The sequence below is a fragment of the Arachis hypogaea genome, chromosome 3 (genome assembly GCF_003086295.3).
Source record: "Arachis hypogaea cultivar Tifrunner chromosome 3, arahy.Tifrunner.gnm2.J5K5, whole genome shotgun sequence".
Taxonomy (NCBI): domain Eukaryota; kingdom Viridiplantae; phylum Streptophyta; class Magnoliopsida; order Fabales; family Fabaceae; genus Arachis; species Arachis hypogaea.
In genome coordinates, this window is record NC_092038.1 from 63,905,361 (window position 1) to 63,928,608 (window position 23,248).

General features: G+C 37.3%; 3 non-coding genes across 3 annotated transcripts; all 3 read left to right on the forward strand.

Moving 5' to 3' along the window:
* The first annotated feature begins 3,798 nt into the window (after positions 1–3,798).
* Positions 3,799–3,902, forward strand: LOC112794046 (small nucleolar RNA R71). The gene has a single exon (XR_003198728.1). It is a non-coding gene; the product is annotated as a small nucleolar RNA R71 (small nucleolar RNA).
* Positions 3,903–12,869: 8,967 nt separating this feature from the next.
* Positions 12,870–12,973, forward strand: LOC112793178 (small nucleolar RNA R71). Its single transcript, XR_003197884.1, has one exon. It is a non-coding gene; the product is annotated as a small nucleolar RNA R71 (small nucleolar RNA).
* An 8,651-nt stretch (positions 12,974–21,624) lies between these two features.
* LOC112793715 (small nucleolar RNA R71) lies at positions 21,625–21,728 on the forward strand. The gene has a single exon (XR_003198414.1). It is a non-coding gene; the product is annotated as a small nucleolar RNA R71 (small nucleolar RNA).
* Positions 21,729–23,248: the final 1,520 nt, after the last annotated feature.

Genomic DNA, 23,248 nt, shown 5'->3' on the forward strand with positions numbered 1-23,248 from the left:
CCTCCAACTAGCCAACCAACCCCTTTTTCAATGCTCCCAAGGGGTATTTATACTACTCCTGTTAGTAGATATAAAATTACAAAGAGGAAAAGAAAATTACAATTGAAAATTAAAGAAAAAACTAATTAAATTGAGACATGTGCCTGGCTGGTGCATGAAATTGTGATCATCAACAATGGCGCCAAAAAACTTGGTAGCACTCTCAAACGTGAATCACACTTAGTCACAACTCCGCACAACTAACCAGCAAGTGCACTGGGTCATCGAAGTAATACCTTACGTGAGTAAGGGTCGATCCCACGGAGATTGTTGTTATGAAGCAAGCTATGGTCATCTTGTAAATCTCAGTTAGGCGGGTAGTAAATGTTTTGGAGTTTTTGAATAATAAATAAAGCAGAAAATAAAGATAGAGTTACTCATGTAATTCAATGGTGGGAATTTTAGATAAGTATATGGAGATGCTTGTCACTGTTGGATCTCTACTTTCCTACTGCCTTCCTTCAATCCTTCTTATTCCTTTCCATGGCAAGCTGTATGTAGGGCATCACCATTGTCAATGGCTACTTCCCATCCTCTCAGTGAAAAAGGTCCAAATGCTCTGTCACGGCATGGCTAATCATCTGTTGGTTCTCGATCATGTTGGAATAGAATCCCTTGATTCTTTTGCGTTTGTCATCACGCCCAACAATCACAAGTTTGAAGCTCATCACAATCATTCAATCTTTGAATCCTACTTAGAATACCACAGATAAGGTTTAGACTTTCTGGATTCTCATGACTGCCGCCATCAATCTAGCTTAGACCACGAAGATTCTGATTAAGGAATCCAAGAGATATGCGCCCGGTCTAAAGTAGAATGGAAGTGGTTGTCAGTCACGCGTTCATAGGTGAGAATGATGATGAGTGTCACGGATCATCACATTCATCATGTTGAAGTGCAACGAATATCTTAGAACAGGAATAGCTGAATTGAATAGAAAATAGTAGTAATTGCATTAAAACTTGAGATATAGCAGAGCTCCACACCCTTAATCTATGGTGTGTAGAGACTCCACCGTTGAAAATACATAAGTGAAGGTCCAGGCATGGCCGAATGGCCAGCCCCCAAAATATGATATGAATTCGAAAATAGGGAGAAGGACCTATGGTCAAAAGACCGAATGGTCAAAGACACTGAATACAATAGTAAAAAGTCCAATTTACACTAGACTAGCTACTAGGGTTTACAGAAGTAAGTAATTGATGCTTAAATCCACTTCCGGGGCCCACTTGGTGTGTGCTTAGGCTGAGCTTGAGCTTTACATGTGCAGGGCTTCTTTTGGAGTTAAACGCCAAGTTGTAACGTGTTTTTGGCGTTCAACTCTGGTTCGTGACGTGTTTTTGGCGTTTGACTCCAGAATGCAGCATGGAACTGGCGTTGGAGAGGAAGAAGATATGGAGGAGAGGCAGAGATGTTTGTGTTTTGGTCATGTAGGGTGGGTTTGGGTGGGAAGGATAGATCGATGTGAATGGTGAAGAGGTGATGGGGAAGAAAGATTGAGGTGATTGGTGAAGAAGAGAGAAGGTGAGTTAAGGTAGGTGGGGATCCTGTGGGGTCCACTGATCCTGAGGTGTCAAGGATTTACATCCTTGCACCAATGAGGCGTGTAAAATGCCTTTGCATACAATTCTGGCGTTTAAACGCCGAAGTGATGCTTATTTTGGGTGTTCAACGCCCAATTGCAGCATGTTTCTGGCGTTGAACGCCAGTTCCATGCTTGTTTCTGGCGTTCAGCGCCAGCTCTCCTCAGGGTATATTCCTGGCATTCAAATGCCAGGATGCTACTTGTTTCTGGTGTTCAACGCCAGATCCATGCTCTGTTCTGGCGTTGAACGCCAGCCAGATGCTCCTTACTGGCGTTTGAACGCCAGTAAGTCCTTCCTTCAGGGTGTGACTTTTCTTCTGTTGTTTTTTATTCTGTTTTTAATTTTAGTATTTTTTTCATGACTCCACATGATCATGAACCTAATAAAACATAAATGAACAATAAAAATAAAAATAAAATTAGATAAATAAAAATTGAGTTGCCTCCCAATAAGCGCTTCTTTAATGTCAATAGCTTGACAGTGGGCTCTCATGGAGCCACACAGGTGATCAGGTCAATGTTGTAGACTCCCAACACCAAACTTAGAGTTTGGATGTGGGGATTTAACACCAAACTTAGAATTTGGCTGTGGCCCCCCAACACCAAACTTAGAGCTTGATTGTGGGGGCTTTGTTTGACTCTGTACTGAGAGAAGCTTTTCATGCTTCCTCTCCATGTATACAGAAGAACACCCTTGAGTCTTAAACACAAGGTAGTCCCTATTCAATTGAAGGACTAATTCTCCTCTGTTAACATCCATCATAGCTCCTGCTGTGGCTAGGAAAGGTCTTCCAAGGATGATGCATTCATCCTCCTCCTTCCTAGTGTCTAAGATTATGAAATCAGCGGGGATGTAAAGGCCTTCAACCTTTACCAACATGTCCTCTACCAATCCATAAGCTTGTCTTACTGACTTGTCTACCATTTGCACCTCAATGATCCCCAGCTTCTCCATTACAGAGAGTGGCATTAGATTTATGCCTGACCCTAGGTCAGTCAGAGCCTTTTCAAAGGTCATGGTGTCTATGGTACAGGGTATTAAGAATTTGCCAGGATCTTGTCTCTTTTGAGGTAAGGTTTGCTGAACCCATGTATCTAGTTCACTGATGAGCAAGGGAGGTTCACCTTCCCAAGTCTCATTACCAAATAACTTGGCATTCAGCTTCATGATAGCTCTTAGATATTGAGCAACTTGCTCTCCAGTTACATCTTTATCCTCTTTAGAGGAAGAATAGTCTTCAGATCTTATGAATGGTAGAAGGAGGTTTAATGGGATCTCTATGGTCTCTATATGAGCCTCAGATTCCCTTGGGTCCTCAATAGGGAACTCCTTCTTGCTTGAGAGACGTCCCATGAGGTATTCCTTATTGGGATTTACGTCCTCTCCTTTCTCTCTAGATTCAGCCGTGTTGATTATATCAAAGGCCTTGCACTCTCTTTTTGGATTCTTTTCAGTATTGCTTGGGAGAGTACTAGGAGGAGTTTCAGTGATTCTCTTACTCAGCTGGCCCACTTGTGCCTCCAGATTTCTGATGGAGGACTTTGTTTCACTCATAAAACTTAAAGTGGCCTTAGACAGATCAGAGACTAAATTTTCTAAGTTAGAGGTACTCTGTTCATAATTCTCTGTCTGTTGTTGAGAAGATAATGGATAAGGCTTGATATTGCTGAGCCTATTTCTTCCACCATTATTAAAGACTTGTTGAGGCTTTTGTTTATCCTTCCATGAGAAATTTGGATGATTTCTCCATGATGAATTATAGGTGTTTCCATAAGATTCACCCATATAATTTATCTTTGCTATTGCAGGGTTCTCAGGATCATAAGCTTCTTCTTTAGAAGATGCCTCTTTAGTACTGTTGGATGCATTTTTCCATCCATTCAGACTTTGAGAAATCATGTTGACTTGCTGAGTCAACATTTTTTTCTGAGCCAATATGGCATTCAGAGCATCAATTTCAAGAACTCCCTTCCTTTGAGACTCCCATTATTCACGGAATTCCTCTCAGAAGTGTACATGAACTGGTTATTTGCAACCATGTCAATAAGTTCTTGAGCTTCTACAAGCGTTTTCTTTAGGTGAATGGATCCACCTGCAGAATGGTCCAGTGACATCTTAGAGAACTCAGATAGACCATAATAGAATATATCTATCATGGTCCATTCTGAAAACATGTCAGAAGGACATCTTTTGGTCATCTACTTGTATCTTTCCCAAGCTTCATAGAGGGATTCACCATCTTTTTGTTTGAAGGTTTGAACATGCACTCTAAGCTTGCTCAGCTTTTGAGGAGGAAAGAACTTAGCCAAGAAGGCCGTGACCAGCTTATCCCAGGAGTCCAGACTATCTTTCGGTTGAGAGTCCAACCATGCTCTAGCTCTGTCTCTTACAGTAAAAGCAAAAAGCATGAGCCTGTAGACTTCAAGATCTACTCCATTAGTCTTAACAGTCTCACAGATCTGCAAGTACTCAGTTAAGAACTGGTAGGGATCTTCTGATGGAAGTCCATGAAACTTGCAGTTTTGTTGCATTAGAGCAATTAATTGAGGTTTTAGCTCAAAATTGTTTGCTCCAATGGCAGGAATTGAGATGCTTCTTCCATCAAACTTGGAAGTAGGTGAAGTATAATCACCAAGCTTCCTTCTTGCATTATTGTTGTTGGGTTCGGCTGCCATCTCCTTTTCTTATTCGAAAATTTCAGCAAGGTTGTCTCTGAATTGTTGTAATTTAGCTTCTCTTAGTTTCCTCTTCAGAGTCCTTTCAGGTTCTGGATCAGCTTCAACAAGAATGCCTTTTTCCTTGTTCCTGCTCATATGAAAGAGAAGAGAACAGAAAAAGAAGAAGAATCCTCTATGTCACAGTAAAAAGGTTCCTTATTGTTAGTAGAAGAAGAAAGGGAATAAAGACAGGAGAATCCAAACACAAAGTTGAGGATAGGGGCAGTGATTTGAGATGAAGAGAAGTATTAGTGAATGAATAAATAAATAGAATAAGATGAGAGACAGAAGTTTTCAAAAATAATTTTGAAAAGGAGTTAATGATTTTTTGAAAATTAAGATAAAAAATAATATTAAAATTAAAATTTTAAAACAATTAATTAATTAAAAGAATTTTTGAAAAAGAGGGAGGTATTTTCGAAAATTAGAGAGAGAAAAATTGTTAGGTGGTTTTGAAAAAGATAAGAAACAAACAAAAAGTCAAATAGTTAGTTGAAAAAGATTTGAAAATCAAATTTGAAAAGATAAGAAGATAAGAAGATAAGAAGTTAGAAAAGATATTTTAAAATCAAATTTTTTGAAAAAAGATAAAAATTTTAAAAAAAAGATATGATATAAAAGATAAAATGAAAAGATATGATTAAAAAGATATGGTTAGAAAAGATTTAATTTTTAAAATTAAAATTAATTACTTAACTAACAAGAAACTAAAAGATAAGATTCTAGAATTTAAAGATTGAACCTTTCTTAACAAGAAAGTAACAAACTTCAAATTTTTTAGCCAATCACATTACTTGTTAGTTAAGTTTCGAAAATTTTGAAATAAAATTAAGAAAAGAATTTGAAAATAATTTTTTGAAATTTTCGAAAATCATGAAAGAAAAATGAAAAAGATTTGAATTTTGAAAAAGTTTTAAAAAGATAAGATTTTTTTTTTTAAATTTGAAAATTTGACTTGACTTATAAGAAGTAACTAATTTTAAAATTTTTTTTCACTAAGTCAACCCAAATTTTCGAAATTTTGAGAGAAAAAAGGAATAGATATTTTTTTGATTTTTAAATTTTTAATGATGAGAGAGAAATCCACAAATGTGACCCAAAACATGAAAAATTTGGATCAAAACCAATGATGCATGCAAGAACACTATGAATGTCAAGATGAACATCAAGAACACTTTGAAGATCATGATGAACATCAAGAACATATTTTTGAAAAAAAAAATTTTGATGCAAAGAAAACATGCAAGACACCAAACTTAGAAATCTTTAATGCTTAGACAATATGAATGCAAAGATGCACATGAAAAAACAATAAAAGACACAAAACAAGAAAACATCAAGATCAAACAAGAAAACTTACCAAGAACAACTTGAAGATCATGAAGAACACTATGAATGCATGAATTTTTGAAAATTGCAAGAACAAAATGAATATGCAGTTGACACCAAACTTAAAACATGACACAAGACTCAAACAAGAAACACAAAAAATATTTTTGATTTTTATAATTTTATTATTATTTTTTTTGGATTTTATTTTATTTTTTCAAAAACATATACGAAAAAGGAAGTAATGAATTCAAAGTCCTCAATCAAAATTCCAAGAATCATACCAGGTTAGTCTAAAGCTTGATGGCCAGCCAAGCTTCAGCATACCATTTTGAAACTCTAGAATTCATTCTTAAAAACTCTGAAGGATTTTTCGAAAATAGAGGGAGAATTTTGAAAAATATCTTTGAAAACTTTTGGAAAAGAAAATAAAAAAGAAAATTACCTAATCTAAGCAACAAGATGAACCGTCAGTTGTCCAAACTTGAACAATCCCCGGCAACGGCGCCAAAAACTTGGTGGACGAAATTGTGATCATCAACAATGGTGCCAAAAACTTGGTAGCGCTCTCAAACGTGAATCACACATAGTCACAACTACGCACAACTAACCAGCAAGTGCACTGGGTCGTCCAAGTAATACCTTAGGTGAGTAAGGGTCGATCCCACGGAGATTGTTGGTATGAAGCAAGCTATGGTCATCTTGTAAATCTTAGTTAGGCGGATAGTAAATGTTATGGAGTTTTCGAATAATAAATAAAGCAGAAAATAAAGATAGAGTTACTCATGTAATTCAATGGTGGGAATTTCAGATAAGTGCATGGAGATGCTTGTCCCTGTTGGATCTCTGCTTTCCTACTGCCTTCCTTCAATCCTTCTTATTCCTTTCCATGGCAAGCTGTATGTAGGGCATCACCGTTGTCAATGGCTACATCCCATCCTCTCAGTGAAAAAGGTCCAAATGCTCTGTCACGTCACGGCTAATCATCTGTTGGTTCTCGATCATGTTGGAATAGAATCCCTTGATTCTTTTGCGTTTGTCATCAAGCCCAACAATCGCGAGTTTGAAGCTCGTCACAGTCATTCAATCCCTGAATCCTACTTGGAATACCACAGACAAGGTTTAAACTTTCCAGATTCTTATGAATGTCGCCATCAATCTAGCTTATACCACGAAGATTCTGATTAAGGAATCTAAGAGATATGCGCCCAGTCTAAAGTAGAACGGAAGTGGTTGTCAGTCACGCGTTCATAAGTGAGAATGATGATGAGTGTCACGGATCATCACATTCATCATGTTGAAGTGCAACAAATATCTTAGAACAAGAATAGCTGAATTGAATAGAAAATAGTAGTAATTGCATAAAAACTTGAGGTACACCAGAGCTCCACACCCTTAATCTATGGTGTGTAGAGACTCCACCGTTGAAAATATATAAGTGAAGGTCCAGGCATGGCCGAATGTGTAGAGACTCCACCCTTAGAACAGAATGGAAGGCTCTATTGTCAGGCACGCGTTCATAAGGGAAGATGATGATGAGTGTTACGGATCATCACATCCATCAGGTTGAAGTACGAGTGAATATCTTAGAACAAGAATAAGCATGAATTGAATAGAAAAACGATAGTACTTTGCATTAATTCATGAGGAACAACAGAGCTCCACACCTTAATCTATGAGGTGTAGAAACTCCACCGTTGAAAATACGTAAGTGATGAAGGTCCAGGCATGGCCAAATGGCCAGCCCCCAAAACGTGATCAAGATATCAAAAGTGATCCAAAGATAGTCTTAAAAATGATCTAAAGATATGAATACAATAGTAAAAAGTGCTATTTATACTAAACTAGTAAACTATGTTTACAGAAAATGAGTAACTAAGTGTAGATAGTGCAGAATCCACTTCCGGGGCCTACTTGGTGTGTGTTTGGGCTGAGCATTGAAGCTTTCACGTGCATAGGCTCTTCTTGGAGTTTAAACGCCAGTTTTGGTGCCAGATTGAGCGTTTAACTACAGTTTTGGTGCCAGTTCTGGCGTTTTTCGCCAGAAAAGGGTCTCTGGTGGGCGTTTGGACGCCAGTTTGGGCCATCAAATCTCGGAAAAAGTATAGACTATTATACATTGCTGGAAAGCTAGTGGACGAAATTGTGATTCGTACTCTTTATTGTTGTATGGAATTAATTCCCCGATAATGGCTCCAAAAACTTGGTGCTCAATATCATGGTGTCTAAAATTTAATTCACAACTTCGCACAACTAACCAGCAAGTTCACTGGGTGGTCCAAGTAATACCTTACGTGAGTAAGGGTCGATCCCACGGAGATTGTTGGTATGAAGCAATCTATAGTCATCTTGTAAATTCCAGTCAGGTGGATTCAAATGTGATTGGGTTAGATAATTAAAAGATAAATAAAATAAACAGAAAATAAAGATAAAGTTACTCATGTAATCCAATGGTGGAAATTTCAGATAGGTGCATGGAGGTGCTGTGTTCCTTCCGAATCTCTACTTTCTTATTACATTCATCCAATCCTTCTTACTCCTTTCCATGGCAAGCTGTATGTAGGGCATCACCGTTGTCAATGGCTACATCCCATCCTCTTAGTGAAAAAGGTCCAAATGCTCTGTCACAGCACGGCTAATCATCTGTCGGTTCTCAATCAGGTTAGAGTAGAATCCAGTGATTCTTTTGCGTCTGTCACTAATGCCCAGCCTTCAGAAGTTTGAAGCTCGTCACAGTCATTCAATCCTGGAATCCTACTCGGAATACCACAGACAAGGTTAGACTTTCCGGATTCCCATGAATGCCACCATCAATTCTAGCTTATACCATGAAGATTTTGATAAAGGAATCCAAGAGATATGCGCCCGGTCTAAGGTAGAATGGAAGTGGTTGTCAATCACGCGCGTTCATAGGTGAGAATGATGATGAGTGTCACGGATCATCACATTCATCAAGTTGAAGTGCAACGAATATCTTAGAACAGGAATAAATCGAATTGAATAGAAAATAATAGTAATTGCATTGAAACTTGAGGTACAGCAGAGCTCCACACCCTTAATCTATGGTGTGTAGAAACTCCACCGTTGAAAATACATAAGTAAAAGGTCCAGGCATGGCTGAATGGCCAGCCCCCATGATCTGAGAACTAAACGTCCCAAGATGTCTAATACAATAGTATACTATCCTATTTATACTAGACTAGCTACTAGGGTTTACAGGAGTAAGTATTTGATGCATAAATCCACTTCCAGGGCCCACTTGGTGTATTTTTGGGCTGAGCTTGATCTATCCACGAGCTGAGGCTTCTTTTGGAGTTGAACTCCAAGTTGTAATGTGTTTTGGGCGTTCAACTCCGGTTCGTGACGTGTTTCTGGCGTTTGACTCCAGACAACAACATGGAACTGGCATTGAGCGCCAATTTACGTCGTCTAATCACGAATAAAGCATGGACTATTATATATTGCTGGAAAGCTCTAGATGTATACTTTCCAACGCCATTGAGAGCGCACCATTTGAAATTCTGTAGCACCAGAAAATTCATTTTGAGTGTAAGGAGGTCACATTCCAACAGCATCAGTAGTCCTTTGTCAGCCTCCTATCAGAGTTTTGCTCAGGTCCCTCAATTTCAGCCAGAAAATACCTGAAATCACAGAAAAACATACAAACTCATAGAAAAGTCCAGAAATGTGAATTTAGCATAAAAACTAATGAAAACATCCCTAAAAGTAACTAGATCATACTAAAAACTACCTAAAAATAATGCCAAAAAGCATATAAATTATCCGCTCATCACAACACCAAACTTAAATTGTTGCTCGTCCCCAAGCAACTAAAAATAAATTAGGATAAAAAGAAGAGAATATACTATAATTTATAAAATATCAATAAATATTAGTTCTAATTAGATGAGCGGGACTTGTAGCTTTTTGCCTCTGAACAGTTTTGGCATCTCACTTTTTCCCTTGAAGTTTAGCATGATTGGCATCTATAGGAACTTAGAATTTCAGATAGTGTTATTGATTCTCCTAGTTAAGTTTGTTTATTCTTGAACACATCTACTTTTATGAGTCTTGGCCGTGGCCCTAAGCACTTTGTTTTCCAGTATTACCACCGGATACATAAATGCCACAGACACATAACTGGGTGAACCTTTTCAGATTGTGACTTAGCTTTGCTAAAGTCCCCAATTAGAGGTGTCCAGAGCTCTTAAGCACACTCTTTTGCTTTGGATCATGACTTTAACCACTCAGTCTCAAGCTTTTCACTTGGACCTGCATGCCACAAGCACATGGTTAGGGACAGTTTGATTTAGCCACTTAGGCCTAGATTTTATTTCCTTGGGCCCTCCTATCCATTGATGCTCAAAGTCTTGGATCCTTTTTACCCTTGCCTTTTGGTTTTAAGGGCTATTGGCTTTTTCTGCTTACTTTTTCTTTTTTTTTCTATATTTTTTTTCGCCAATTTTTTTTCCACAAGCTTTTGGTTTTTCACTGCTTTTTCTTGCTTCAAGAATCAATTTCATGATTTTTCAGATTATCAATAGCATTTCTCTTTGTTCATCATTCTTTCAAGAGCCAACAATTTTAACATTCATAAACAACAAGATAAAAAATATGCACTGTTCAAGCATTCATTCAGAAAACAAAAAGCATTGTCACCACATCAATATAATTAAACTAAATTCAAGGATAAATTCGAAATTCATGTACTTCTTGTTCTTTTTGAATTTAAAAACATTTTTTTTAAGAAAGGTGAAGGATTCATGGAATTATTCATAGCCTTAAGACATAGTTACTAAATACTAATGATCATGAAGTAGAGACACAAAACATAGATGAACATATAATATAAAAACCGAAAAACAGAGAGATAAGAACAAGGAAGTTAAGGAATGAGTCCACCTTAGTGAGGGTGGCGCCTTTTGAAGGTCCAATGGTGCTTTTTGAGCTCCTTTATGTCTCTTCCTTGCTTCTGTTGCATGATCCCTATTGATTTTGGTGTTCCTACCCTTAGTTGCTTCCAATAATTATGTGGAGGAACATGTATCCCCTGAGGTATCTCAGGGATTTCTTGATGAGGGAATTTCTCGTGCTCTCTTGATGTGCAGTCAAATGCTCTTCTACTGAGTTATGGACCCTTGAGATGAATATTTCCATCTCCCATGACTCAGAGGTGGAAGCTTTTGTCTTCTCTTTTCTCTTCTCTTTCTTTTCTCTCTTTTTTGTTGAGGTTTCTCTGGCCTTAGGTGCCATCAATGGTTATGGAAAAGTAAGAAAAGCAAAAAAGCTATGCTTTTACCACACCAAACTTAGAATATTGCTCGCCCTCGAGCAAAAGAAGAAAGAATAGAAGAAGGGGAAGAAGATATGGGGGAGAGGGAGAGATGTTTGTGTTTTGGCCATGTAGGGTAGGTTTGGGTGGGAAGGATGGATGGATGTGAGTGGTGAAGAGATGATGGGGAAGTGGGATTAAGGTGATTGGGGAAGAAGGGAGAAGGTGAGTTGAGGTAGGTGGGGATCCTGTGGGGTCCACAGATCCTGAGGTGTTAAGGATTTACATCCCTGCACCAATTAGGCATGTAAAACGCCTTTCCATGCAATTTTGGCGTTTAAACGGCGAGGTGATGCATGTTCTGGGCGTTCAATGCCCATGTGCAACATGTTTCTGGCGTTGAACGCCAGTTCCATGCTTGTATCTGGCGTTCAGCGCCAGCTCTATGCTCTGTTCTGGCGTTGAACGCCAACTAGATGCTCCTTACTGGCGTTTAAACGCAGTAAGTCCTTCCTCCAGGGTGTGATTTTTCTTTTGATGCTTTTGATTCTGTTTTTAATTTTAGTATTTTTTTGTGACTCCACATGATCATGAACCTAATAAAACATAAAAGAGCAATAAAAAGAAAAATAAAATTAGATAAATAAAAATTGGGTTGCCTCCCAATAAGCGCTTCTTTAATGTCAATAGCTTGACAATGGGCTCTCATGGAGCCTCACAGGTGATCAGGTCAATGTTAGGACCTCCCAAAACCAAACTTAGAGTTTGAATGTGGGGGTTCAACACCAAACTTAGAGTTTGGTTGTGGCCTCCCAACACCAAACTTAGAGTTTGACTGTGGGGGCTCTGTTTGACTCCGCATTGAGAGAAGCTGTTCATGCTTCCTCTCATTACCAAATAACTTGGCATTTAGCTTCATAATGTCTCCTAGATATTGAACAACTTGCTCTCCAGTTACATCTTCATCCTCTTCAGAGGAAGAATAGTCTTCAGAGCTCATGAATGGCAGAAGGAGATTTAATGGAATCTTTATTGTCTCTATATGAGCCTCAGATTCCTTTGGATCCTCAATAGGGAACTCCTTCTTGCTTGAGGGACGTCCCATGAGGTCTTCCTCATTGGGATTCATGTCCTCTCCTTCCTCTCTAGGTTCGGCCATATTGATTATATCAATGGCCTTCCACTCTCTTTTTGGATTTTTTTCAATACTGCTTGGGAGAGTACTAGAAGGGGTTTCAGTGATTTTCTTACTCAGCTGGCCCACTTGTGCCTCCAAATTTCTGATGGAGGACCTTGTTTCATTCATGAAACTTAAAGTGGCCTTAGATAGATCAGAGACTAAATTTGCTAAGTTAGAGGTATTCTGTTCATAATTCTCTGTCTGTTGCTGAGAAGATGATGGATAAGGCTTGATATTGCTGAGCCTATTTCTTCCACCATTATGAAAGCCTTGTTAAGGCTTTTATTGATCCTTCCATTAGAAATTCGGATGATTTATCCATGATGAATTATAGGTGTTTCCATAAGGTCCACCTATGTAATTTACCTCTGCCATTGCAGGGTTCTCAAGATCATAAGCTTCTTCTTCAGAAGATGCCTCTTTAGTACTGTTGGATGCATTTTGCCATCCATTCAGACTTTGAGAAATCATGTTGACTTGCTGAGTCAACACTTTGTTCTGAGACAATATGGCATTCAGAGCATCAATTTCAAGAACTCCCTTCCTTTGAGGCGTCCCATTATTCACATAATTCCTCTCAGAAGTGTACATGAACTGGTTATTTGCAACCATGTCAATAAGTTCTTGAGCTTCTGCGGGTGTTTTCTATAGGTGAATGGATCCACCAGTAGAATAGTTCAATGATATCTTAGAGAACTCAAATAGACCATAATAGAATATATCTATCATGGTCCATTCTGAAAACATGTCAGAAGGACATCTTTTGGTCATCTGTTTGTATCTTTCCCAAGCTTCATAGAGGGATTCACCATCTTTTTGTTTGAAGGTCTGAACATCCACTCTAAGCTTGCTCAGCTTTTGAGGAGGAAAGAACTTAGCCAAGAAGGCCGTGACCAGCTTACCCCAGGAGTCCAAGCTATCTTTATGTTGTGAATCCAACCATGTTCTAGCTCTGTCTCTTACAGCAAAAGGGAAAAGCATGAGCCTGTAGACTTCAAGATCTACTCCATTCATCTTTACAGTCTCATAGATCTGCAAGAAGTCAGTTAATAACTGATAGGGATCTTCTGATGGAAGTCCATGAAACTTGCAGTTTTGTTGCATTAGAGCAACTAGTTGAGGTTTCAGCTCAAAATTGTTTGCCCTAATGGTAGGGATTGAGATGCTTCTTCCATCAGACTTGGAAGTAGGTGTAGTATAATCACCAAGCATCCTCCTTGCATTATTGTTGTTAGGCTTGGCTGCCATGTCTTTTTCCTGTTCGAAAATTTTAGTAAGGTTGTCTCTGGATTGTTGTAATTTAGCTTCTCTTAATTTCCTCTTCAGAGTCCTTTCAGGTTCAGGGTCAGCTTCAACAAGAATGCCTTTTTCCTTGTTCCTGCTCATATAGGTAAGAAGAGAACAAGAAAAGAAAGAGGAATCCTCTATGTCACAGTAAAGAGGTTCCTTATTATTAGTAGAAGAAGAAAGGGAATAAAGAAAGGAGAATCCAAACAGAAGGGTAAGGATAGGGGTAGTAAATTGAGATGAAGAGAGGTGAAGAGAAGTGTTATTGAATGAATAAATAAATAGAATAAGAGAAGAGAGGGAGAGTTCAAAAATAATTTTGAAAAAGTAGTTAATGATTTTCGAATATTAAAGATAAGGTATAATTAAAATTAAAATTTAAAACAATTAGTTAATTTAAAAAGAATTTTGAAAAAGGGATGAGATATTTTCGAAAATTAGAGAGGGAAAAGTAGTTAGGTGGTTTTGAAAAGATAAGAAACAAACAAAAAGTCAAATAGTTAGTTGAAAAAGATATTAAAGTCAAATTTGAAAAGATAAGAAGATAAGAAGTTAGATAAGATATTTTGAAATCAAATTTTTGGAAAAGATAAAATTTTGAAAAAGATATGATATAAAAGATAAGATAAGATAGATTGAATTTTTAAAATTAAAATTAATTACTTAACTAACAAGAAACTAAAAGATAAGATTCTAGAATTTAAAGATTGAACCGTTCTTAACAAGAAAGTAACAAACTTCAAATTTTTGAATCAATTATATTACTTGTTAGTATAATTTTCGAAAATCAAGATAAAATTAAGAAAAATATTTTTGAAAAATATTTAAAAAGAATTTCGAAAATTAAATAAAAAAATAAAAAGATTTAATTTTTGAAAAAGATTTTGAAAAGATAAGATTTTTAAAATTGAAAATTTGACTTGACTTGTAAGAAACAACTAATTTTAAAAATTTTTTACTAAGTCAACTCAAATTTTCGAAAAATTGGAGAGAAATAAGGAAAATATATTTTTTTGATTTTTGAATTTTTTTAATTATGGGAGAGAAAAACACAAATATGACCCAAAACATGAAAATTTTGGATCAAAACACTTAATGCATGCAAGAACACTATGAATGTCAAGATGAACACCAAGAACACTTTGAAGATCATGATGAACATCAAGAACATATTTTTGAAAAAAATTTTTATGCAAAGAAAATATGCAAGACACCAAACTTAGAAATCTTTAATGCATGGACACTATGAATGCAAAAATGCATATGAAAAACAATAAAAGACACACAACAAGAAATCATCAAGATCAAACAAGAAGACTTACTAAGAACAACTTGAAGATCATGAAGAACACTATGAATGCATGAAATTTTCGAAAAAATAATGCATAGATTTTAAAAACATGCAATTGACACCAAACTTAAAAATTGACTCAAGACTCAAACAAGAACCACAAAATATTTTTGGTTTTTATGATTTTATGATTTTTTGTATTTTCTTTTGATTTTTTTTTTTGAAAAACATTTAGGAAAAAAGAAAAGAAGAAATTCAAAATTTTTAATAAGAATTCCAGGAATCTTTCAATATTTGTCTAAAGCCCCAATCTAAGGGTTGGGCATGGCTTAATAGCCAGCCAGCTTTAAAAGACATAAATCAGGCATGCAACAGCTGATATTTCATCCAACTCCATATACATACCCAACCTATTGACAAGTAGAGGCCTCAATCCAAGGCGGTTTGGATATGGCTTTACAGCCAACCAGTCATCAACATGTTACTTGTGAAACTCTAGAATTCATTCTAAAAAATTTAGAATAATTTTCGAAAACAGATGAGAAATTTTTGAAAGATTTTTGAAAAAATTTTTTTGAAATTAAAACAAAAAGAAAATTACCTAATCTGAGCAACAAGATGAACCGTCAGTTGTCCATACTCGAACAATCCCCGGCAACGGCGCCAAAAACATGGTGGACGAAATTGTGATTCGTACTCTTTATTGTTGTATGGAATTAATTCCCCGATAATGGCTCCAAAAACTTGGTGCTCAATATCATGGTGTCTAAAATTTAATTCACAACTTCGCACAACTAACCAGCAAGTACACTGGGTCGTCCAAGTAATACCTTACGTGAGTAAGGGTCGATCCCATGGAGATTGTTAGTATGAAGCAATCTATGGTCATCTTGTAAATCCCAGTCAGGTGGATTCAAATGTGATTGGATTAGATAATTAAAAGATAAATAAAATAAACAGGAAATAAAGATAAAGTTACTCATGTAATCCAATGGTGGGAATTTCAGATAGGTGCATGGAGGTGCTGTGTTCCTTCCGAATCTCTACTTTCTTATTACATTCATCCAATCCTTCTTACTCCTTTCCATGGCAAGCCGTGTGTAGGGCATCACCGTTGTCAATGGCTACATCCCATGCTCTCAGTGAAAAAGGTCCAAATGCTCTATCACAGCACGGCTAATCATCTGTCGGTTCTCAATTAGGTTGGAGTAGAATCTAGTGATTCTTTTGCGTCTGTCACTAATGCCCAGCCTTCAGGAGCTTGAAGCTCGTCACAGTCATTCAATCCCGGAATCCTACTCGGAATACCATAGACAAGGTTAGACTTTCCGGATTTCCATGAATGCCGCCATCAATTCTAGCTTATACCACGAAGATTCTGATAAAGGAATCCAAGAGATATGCGCCCGGTCTAAGGTAGAATGGAAGTGGTTGTCAATCACGCGCGTTCATAGGTGAGAATGATGATGAGTGTCACGGATCATCACATTCATCAAGTTGAAGTGCAACGAATATCTTAGAACAGGAATAAATCGAATTGAATAGAAAATAATAGTAATTGCATTGAAACTTGAGGTACAGCAGAGCTCCACACCCTTAATCTATGGTGTGTAGAAACTCCACCGTTGAAAATACATAAGTGAAAGGTCCAGGGATGGCCGAATAGCCAGCCCCCATGATATGAGAACTAAACGTCCCAAGATGTCTAATACAATAGTATACTATCCTATTTATACTAGACTAGCTACTAGGGTTTACAGGAAGTAAGTATTTGATGCATAAATCCACTTCCAGGGCCCACTTGGTGTATTTTGGGCTGAGCTTGATCTATCCATGAGCTAAGGCTTCTTTTGGAGTTGAACTCCAAGTTGTAACGTGTTTTGGGCGTTCAACTCCGTTCGTGACGTGTTTCTGGCGTTTGACTCCAGACAACAACATGGAACTGGCATTGAGCGCCAATTTACGTCATCTAATCACGAATAAAGTATGGACTATTATATATTACTGGAAAGCTCTGGATGTATACTTTCCAACACCATTGAGAGCGCGCCATTTGGAATTCTGTAGCCCCAGAAAATCTATTTTAAGTGTAGGGAGGTCAGATTCCAATAGCATTCGCAGTCCTTTGTCAGCCTCCTATCAGAGTTTTGCTCAGGTCCCTCAATTTCAGCCAGAAAATACCTAAAATCACAGAAAAACATACAAACTCATAGAAAAGTCCAGAAATGTGAATTTAGCATAAAACTAATGAGAACATCCCTAAAAGTAACTAGATCATACTAAAAACTACATAAAAACAATACCAAAAAGCGTATAAATTATCCGCTCATCAAAAGCCCAAGATGTCTACTTTCCAACGCAATTGAGAGCGCGCCATTTGGGCTTCTGTAGCTCCAGAAAATATACTTCGAGTGTAGGGAGGTCAAAATCCAACAGCATCTTCAGTCCTTTCTCAGCCTCTGAATCAGATTTTTGCTCAGGTCCATCAATTTCAGCCAGAAAATACCTGAAATCACAGAAAAATACACAAACTCATAGTAAAGTCCAAAAATGTGATTTTTGCATAAAACTAATAAAAATATACTAAAAGGTAACTAAAACATATTAAAAACTATGTAAAAATAATGCCAAAAAGTGTATAAATTGTCCGCTCATCACAACACCAAACTTAAATTATTGCTTGTCCCCAAGTAACTGAAAACAAAATAAGATAAAAAGAAGAGAATATACAATAAATCTCAAAATATCAATGAAACTTAGTCCCAATTAGATGAGCGGGGCTAGTAGCTTTTGCCTCTGAACAGCTTTGGCATCTCATTTTATCCTTTGAAGTTCAGAATGATTGGCATCCATTAGGAACTCAGAAATTAGATAGTGTTATTGATTCTCCTAGTTCAGTATGTTGATTCTTGAACACAGCTACTTTATGAGTCTTGGCCGTGACCCAAAGCATCTTGTTTTCCAGTATTACCACCGGATACATAAATGCCACAGACACATAACTGGGTGAACCTTTTTAGAGTGTGACTCAGCTTTGCTAGAGTCCCCAGTTAGAGGTGTCTAGAGTTCTTAAGCACACTCTTTTGCTTTGGATCACGACTTTAACCACTCAGTCTCAAGGTTTTCACTTGGACCTTCATGACACAAGCACATGGTTAGGGACAACTTGATTTAGCCGCTTAGGCCAGGATTTTATTCCTTTGGGCCCTCCTATCCATTAATGCTCAAAGCCTTGGATCCTTTTCACCTTTGCCTTTTAGTTTAAAGGGTTATTTGCATTTTCTGCTTGCTTTTTCATTTCTTTTTCTTTTCTTTTTCTTTGTTTTCTTTATTTTTTTCGCCACTTTTTTTTCGCAAGCTTTTTATTTTTTTCACTGCTTTTTCTTGCTTCAAGAATTAATTTTATGATTTTTTCAGCTTATCAATAACATTTCTCTTTGTTCATCATTCTTTTAAGAGCCAACAATTTTGACATTCATAAACTTCACTATAAAAAAATGCACTGTTCAAGCATTCATTCAGAAAACAAAAAGTATTGCCACCACATTAAAATAATTAGACTAATTTCAAGATAAAAGTCGAAATCCATGTACTTCTTGTTCTTTTGTAATTAGAAACTTTTTTCATTTAAGAAAGGTGAAGGATTTATGGGATATTTATAGCCTCAAGGTATGGACAATAGACACTAATGATCATGTAATAAAGACACAAACATAGACAAACATAAAGCATAAAAAATCGAAAAACAGAAAAACAAATAACAAGGAAATTAAAGAACGGGTCCACCTTAGTGATGGCGGCTAGTTCTCCTTCTTGAAGATCCTATGGAGTGCTTGAGCTCCGCAATGTCTCTTCCTTGCCTTTGTTGTTCATCCCTTATGGCTCTTTGGTCTTCTCTAATTTCATGGAGGATGATGGAATACTCTTGGTGCTCCATCCTTAGTTGCTCCAAATTGGAACTCAAATCTCCTAGAGAAGTGTTGAGTTAATCCCAATAGTTGTGTGGAGGAAAATGCATCCCTTGAGGTATCTTAGGGATTTCTTGATGAGGGACTTCCTCATGCGTTTATTGAGGTCCATGAGTGGGCTCTCTTGTTTGCTCCATCCTCTTTTTAGTGATGGGCTTGTCCTCTTCAATGAGGATGTCTTCCTCTATGACAATTCTAGCTAAACTGCATAGGTGACAAATGAGATGAGGAAAGGCTAACCTTGCCAAAGTGGAGGGCTTGTCAACCACTTTGTATAGTTCTAGGGGTATGATCTCATGAACTTCTACTTCCTCTCCAATCATGATGCTATGGATTATGATAGCCCGATCCACAGTTACTTCAGATCGGTTGCTAGTAGGAATGATAGAGCGTTGGATGAACTCCAACCATCCTCTAGCCACAGGCTTAAGGTCAAGCCTTCTTAGCTGAACTGGCTTGCCGTTGGAGTCTCTCTTCCATTGTGCTCCTTCCATACAGATGTCCATGATGACTTGGTCCAACCTTTGATCAAAGTTGACCTTTCTTGTGAAAGGATGAAGATCTCTTTGCATCATTAGCAAGTTGAATGCCAACCAATCATTTTCTGGACTGAAATCTAAGTATTTCCCCCGAACCATTGTGAGCCAATTATTTGGGTTTGGGTTCATACTTTGATCATGGCTATTGGTGATCCATGCATTAGCATAGAACTCTTAAACCATTAAGATTCCGATTGGTTGAATGGGATTGGTGAGAGCTTCCCATCCTCTTCTCCTAATCTCATATCGAATCTCCAGATATTCGCTCCTTTTAAGCTTGAAGGGGACCTCAGGTATCACCTTCTTCTTGGCCACAACTTCATAGAAGTGGTCTTGATGGACCTAGGAGATGAACCTCTCCATCTACCATGACTCAGAGGTGGAAGCAATTTTCTTCCCCTTCCTCTTTCTAGAGATTTCTCCGGCCTTAGGTGCCATTAATGGTTATTGAAAACAAAAAGTAACGCTTTTTCCAACACCAAAATTAAAATGTTTGCTCGTCCTTGAGCAAGAGAAGAAAGAAGAGAGTTGAAGAAGAAGAGAAGTGGGAGATGGAGGCTTGAGAGGGTTTGGCCAAAGGAGGTGTTTAGTGTATGTGATGTGTGAAAATAAAGGAGGAAGGATGGGTATTTATAGTGTAAGAGAGGTAGTTGGTTCGTGTGAGAAGAGTTGGGTTTGGGAGGGAAATGGTTTGAATTTGAGTGGTTGGGGGTAGGTGGGTTGTATGATGGGTTTATCGGAATTAGGGAATGGATGTGAGTGGTGAAGAGAATATGGGGAAGAGGGTAAGATTTGATAGGTGAGTGGTGTTTTGGGTAGAGTGTTATGGAAAAGTGTGAAGAGGAGAGAGAGTGAGGTGGGGTAGGTGGGGATCCTGTGGAGTCCACAGATCCTGAGGTGTCAAGGATTTTTTTCATCCCTACACCTTACTGGCGTTAAACGCCCTCTATGTGCCATTCCTGGAACTTAAACGCCGGGCTGATGCCCTTTTCTGGAGTTTAAACGCCAGTCTGCCTTCCAGTTCTGGCGTTTAAACTCCCAGAATGGTGCCAGGCTGGGCATTTAAATGCCCATTTTTCTACCTTTACTGGCGTTTAGACTCCAGTTTGCCTGCCAGTTTTGGAGTTTAACGCCTAGAATGGTGCCAGGCTGGGCGTTAAATGCCCATTTCAGTATCCTTACTGGCTTTTAAACGCCAGTAAGCTCATCCTCCAGGGTGTGCCATTTTTTTGCTGTTTTTTATTTTACTTTTGCAGTTATTTTTATGACTCCACATGATCATCATCCTAAAGAAAACATAAAATAACAATGGAAAACAAAATAAAAAAGTAATTAATATAGATAAATAAAATTGGGTTGCCTCCCAATAAGTGCTTCTTTAATGTCAATAGCTTGACAGGAAGCTCTTACAGAGCTTCACAGATGCTCAGAGCATGATTGTTGCCTCCCAACACCAAACTTAGAGTTTGGATGTGGGGGATTTTCTTGACTCCGCATGGAGAGAATTGGATGAAGCTTTTCTGCTTATTCTCCAAGTTTACAGAGGAAAATCCTTGAGCTTTAAACACAAGGTAGTCCTCATTCACTTGAAGGACTAACTCTCCTCTGTCTACATCAATCACAACTTTTGTTGTGGCTAGGAAGGGTCTTCCAAGGATGATGGATTCATCCTCATTCTTCTCAGTGTCTAGGATTATGAAGTCAGCAGGGATGTAAAAGCCTTCAACCTTTACCAAGACATCCTCTACAAGTCCATAAGCCTATTTCTTTGATTTGTCTGCCATCTCAAGTGAGATTCTTGCAGCTTGTACCTCAAAGATCCCTAGTTTCTCCATTATAAAGAGTGGCATGAGGTTTACACTTGACCCTAGGTCACACAGAGCCTTCTCAAAGGTCATGGGGCTTATATTGCAAGGTATTAAGAACCTTCTGGGATCTTCTTTCTTCTGAGGTAACTTCAGTTGAACCAATGCATTTTGTTCACTAATGAGCAATAGAAGTTCATCCTCCCAAGTTTCATTACCAAATAATTTGGCATTCAGCTTCCTGATTGCTCCTAGATGCTAAGCAACTTGCTCTTCAGTAACAACTTCATCTTCTTCAGAGGAAGAATAATCATCAGAGCTCATGAATGGTAATATGAAGTTTAGTGGAATCTCTATGGTCCCTAGATGAGCCTCTGATTCCTTTGGTTCCTCAATAGGGAACTCCTTGTTGGCCAGTGGACATCCCATTATTCACAGGATTTCTTTCAGAAGTATACATGAACTGGTTATTTGTAACCCCTCAATGAGTTTCTGGGCTTCTGCAGGCGTTTTCAGATGAAGGGATCCACCAGCAGAATGATCTAGTGACATATTTGACATTTCAGACATACCATCATAGAATATACATATGATGCTCCATTCTGGAAACATGTCAGAAGGACACCTTTTGGTTAATTGCTTGTATCATTCCCAAGCTTCATAGAGAGATTCACCTTCCTTTTGTTTGAAGGTTTGGATGTCCACTCTGAGCTTACTCATCTTTTGAGGTAGAAAGAATTTGGTCAAGAAAGCATTGACCAGCTTGTCCCAAGAGTTCAGGCTTTCTCTAGGTTGTGAGTCCAACCATGTCCTAGCTCTGTCTCTTACAGCAAAGGGGAAAAGTATAAGTCCGTAGACCTCAGGATCAACCCCATTGGTTTTGACAGTATCACAGATCTGCAAGAATTCAGATAAAAACTGATGAGGATCTTCTGATGAAAGTCCATGAAACTTGCAGTTTTGCTGAATTAGAGAAACTAATTAAGGCTTAAGCTCAAAGTTGTTTGCTCCAATGGCAGGAATTGAGATGCTTCTTCCATAGAAGTTGGAAGTTGGTGCAGCATAGTCACCAAGTATCTTCCTTGCATGGTTGTTGGGTTCGGCCATGTCTGCTTCTTTTTCGAATTCTTCTGTAAGATCCTCTCCGGAGTGCTGTGCTTTAGCTTCTCTTAGCTTCTTCTGTAGAGTCCTTTCAGGTTCAGGATCAGCATCAATAAGAATGTTTTTATCCTTGTTCCTGTTCATGTAAAAAAGAAGAGAACAAAAAAGAAAAGGAATCCTCTATGTCACAGTATAGAGATTCCTTTATGTGAGTAGAAAAAGAGATGAAGAGAAGAATGAGGTAGATAGAAAATAAAGAGAATTCAAACACAGAAAGGGAGAGAGGGTTCGAATTTTAAGAAGGAGAGAAGTATTAGTAAATAAATAAATAAATAGAAAGAGGTGAGAGAGAGGGAATTCGAATATTAAATAAAAATGAAAATATTTTTGTTTTTATTTTAAATATTAGTTAGTATTCAAAAATTAAGAAAGGAATAAAATAAAATTAGAGTTTAAAACAATTAGTTAATTAAAAAGATTTTTGAAAAAGTTGTTAGTGGTTTTCGAAAATTAGAGAGAGAAAAGTAGTTAATTGAAAAAGATTTGAAAATAAATTTTGAAAAGATAAGAAGTTAGAACAAGATTTTGAAATTAAGTTTTGAAGAAGATATGATTGAAATTTAATTTAAAAAAAAGATTTGAAAAAGGAATTTAAAAAGATTTGATTTTGAAAATTGAAGTTGATGACTTGACTAACAAGAAACTAAAAGATATGATTCTAGAATTTAAAGATGAACCTTTCTTAACAAGAAAGTAACAAACTTGAAATTTTTTGAATCAAATCCTTAATTGTTAGCAAGGTTTTCGAAAATATGAAATAAAAATAAGAAAAAGATTTTGAAAATCAATTTTTAAAGATTTTTTCGAAAATATTAAGAAGAGAAATGAAAAAGGATTTGGTTTTTGAAAAAGATTTGAAAAGATAGAATTTTTAAATTGAGATTGTGACTTGACTAACAAGAAACAACTAAATTTTTAAAAATCTTTGACTAAGTCAACCCAAAATTTCAAATTTTATGAGTGAAATAAGGAAAAGATTTTTTTTATTTTTGAATTTTAATGAGGAAAGAGAGAAACAAAAAAATTGACTCAAAACAAAAAAATTTTGGATTAAAACCAATGATGCATGCAAG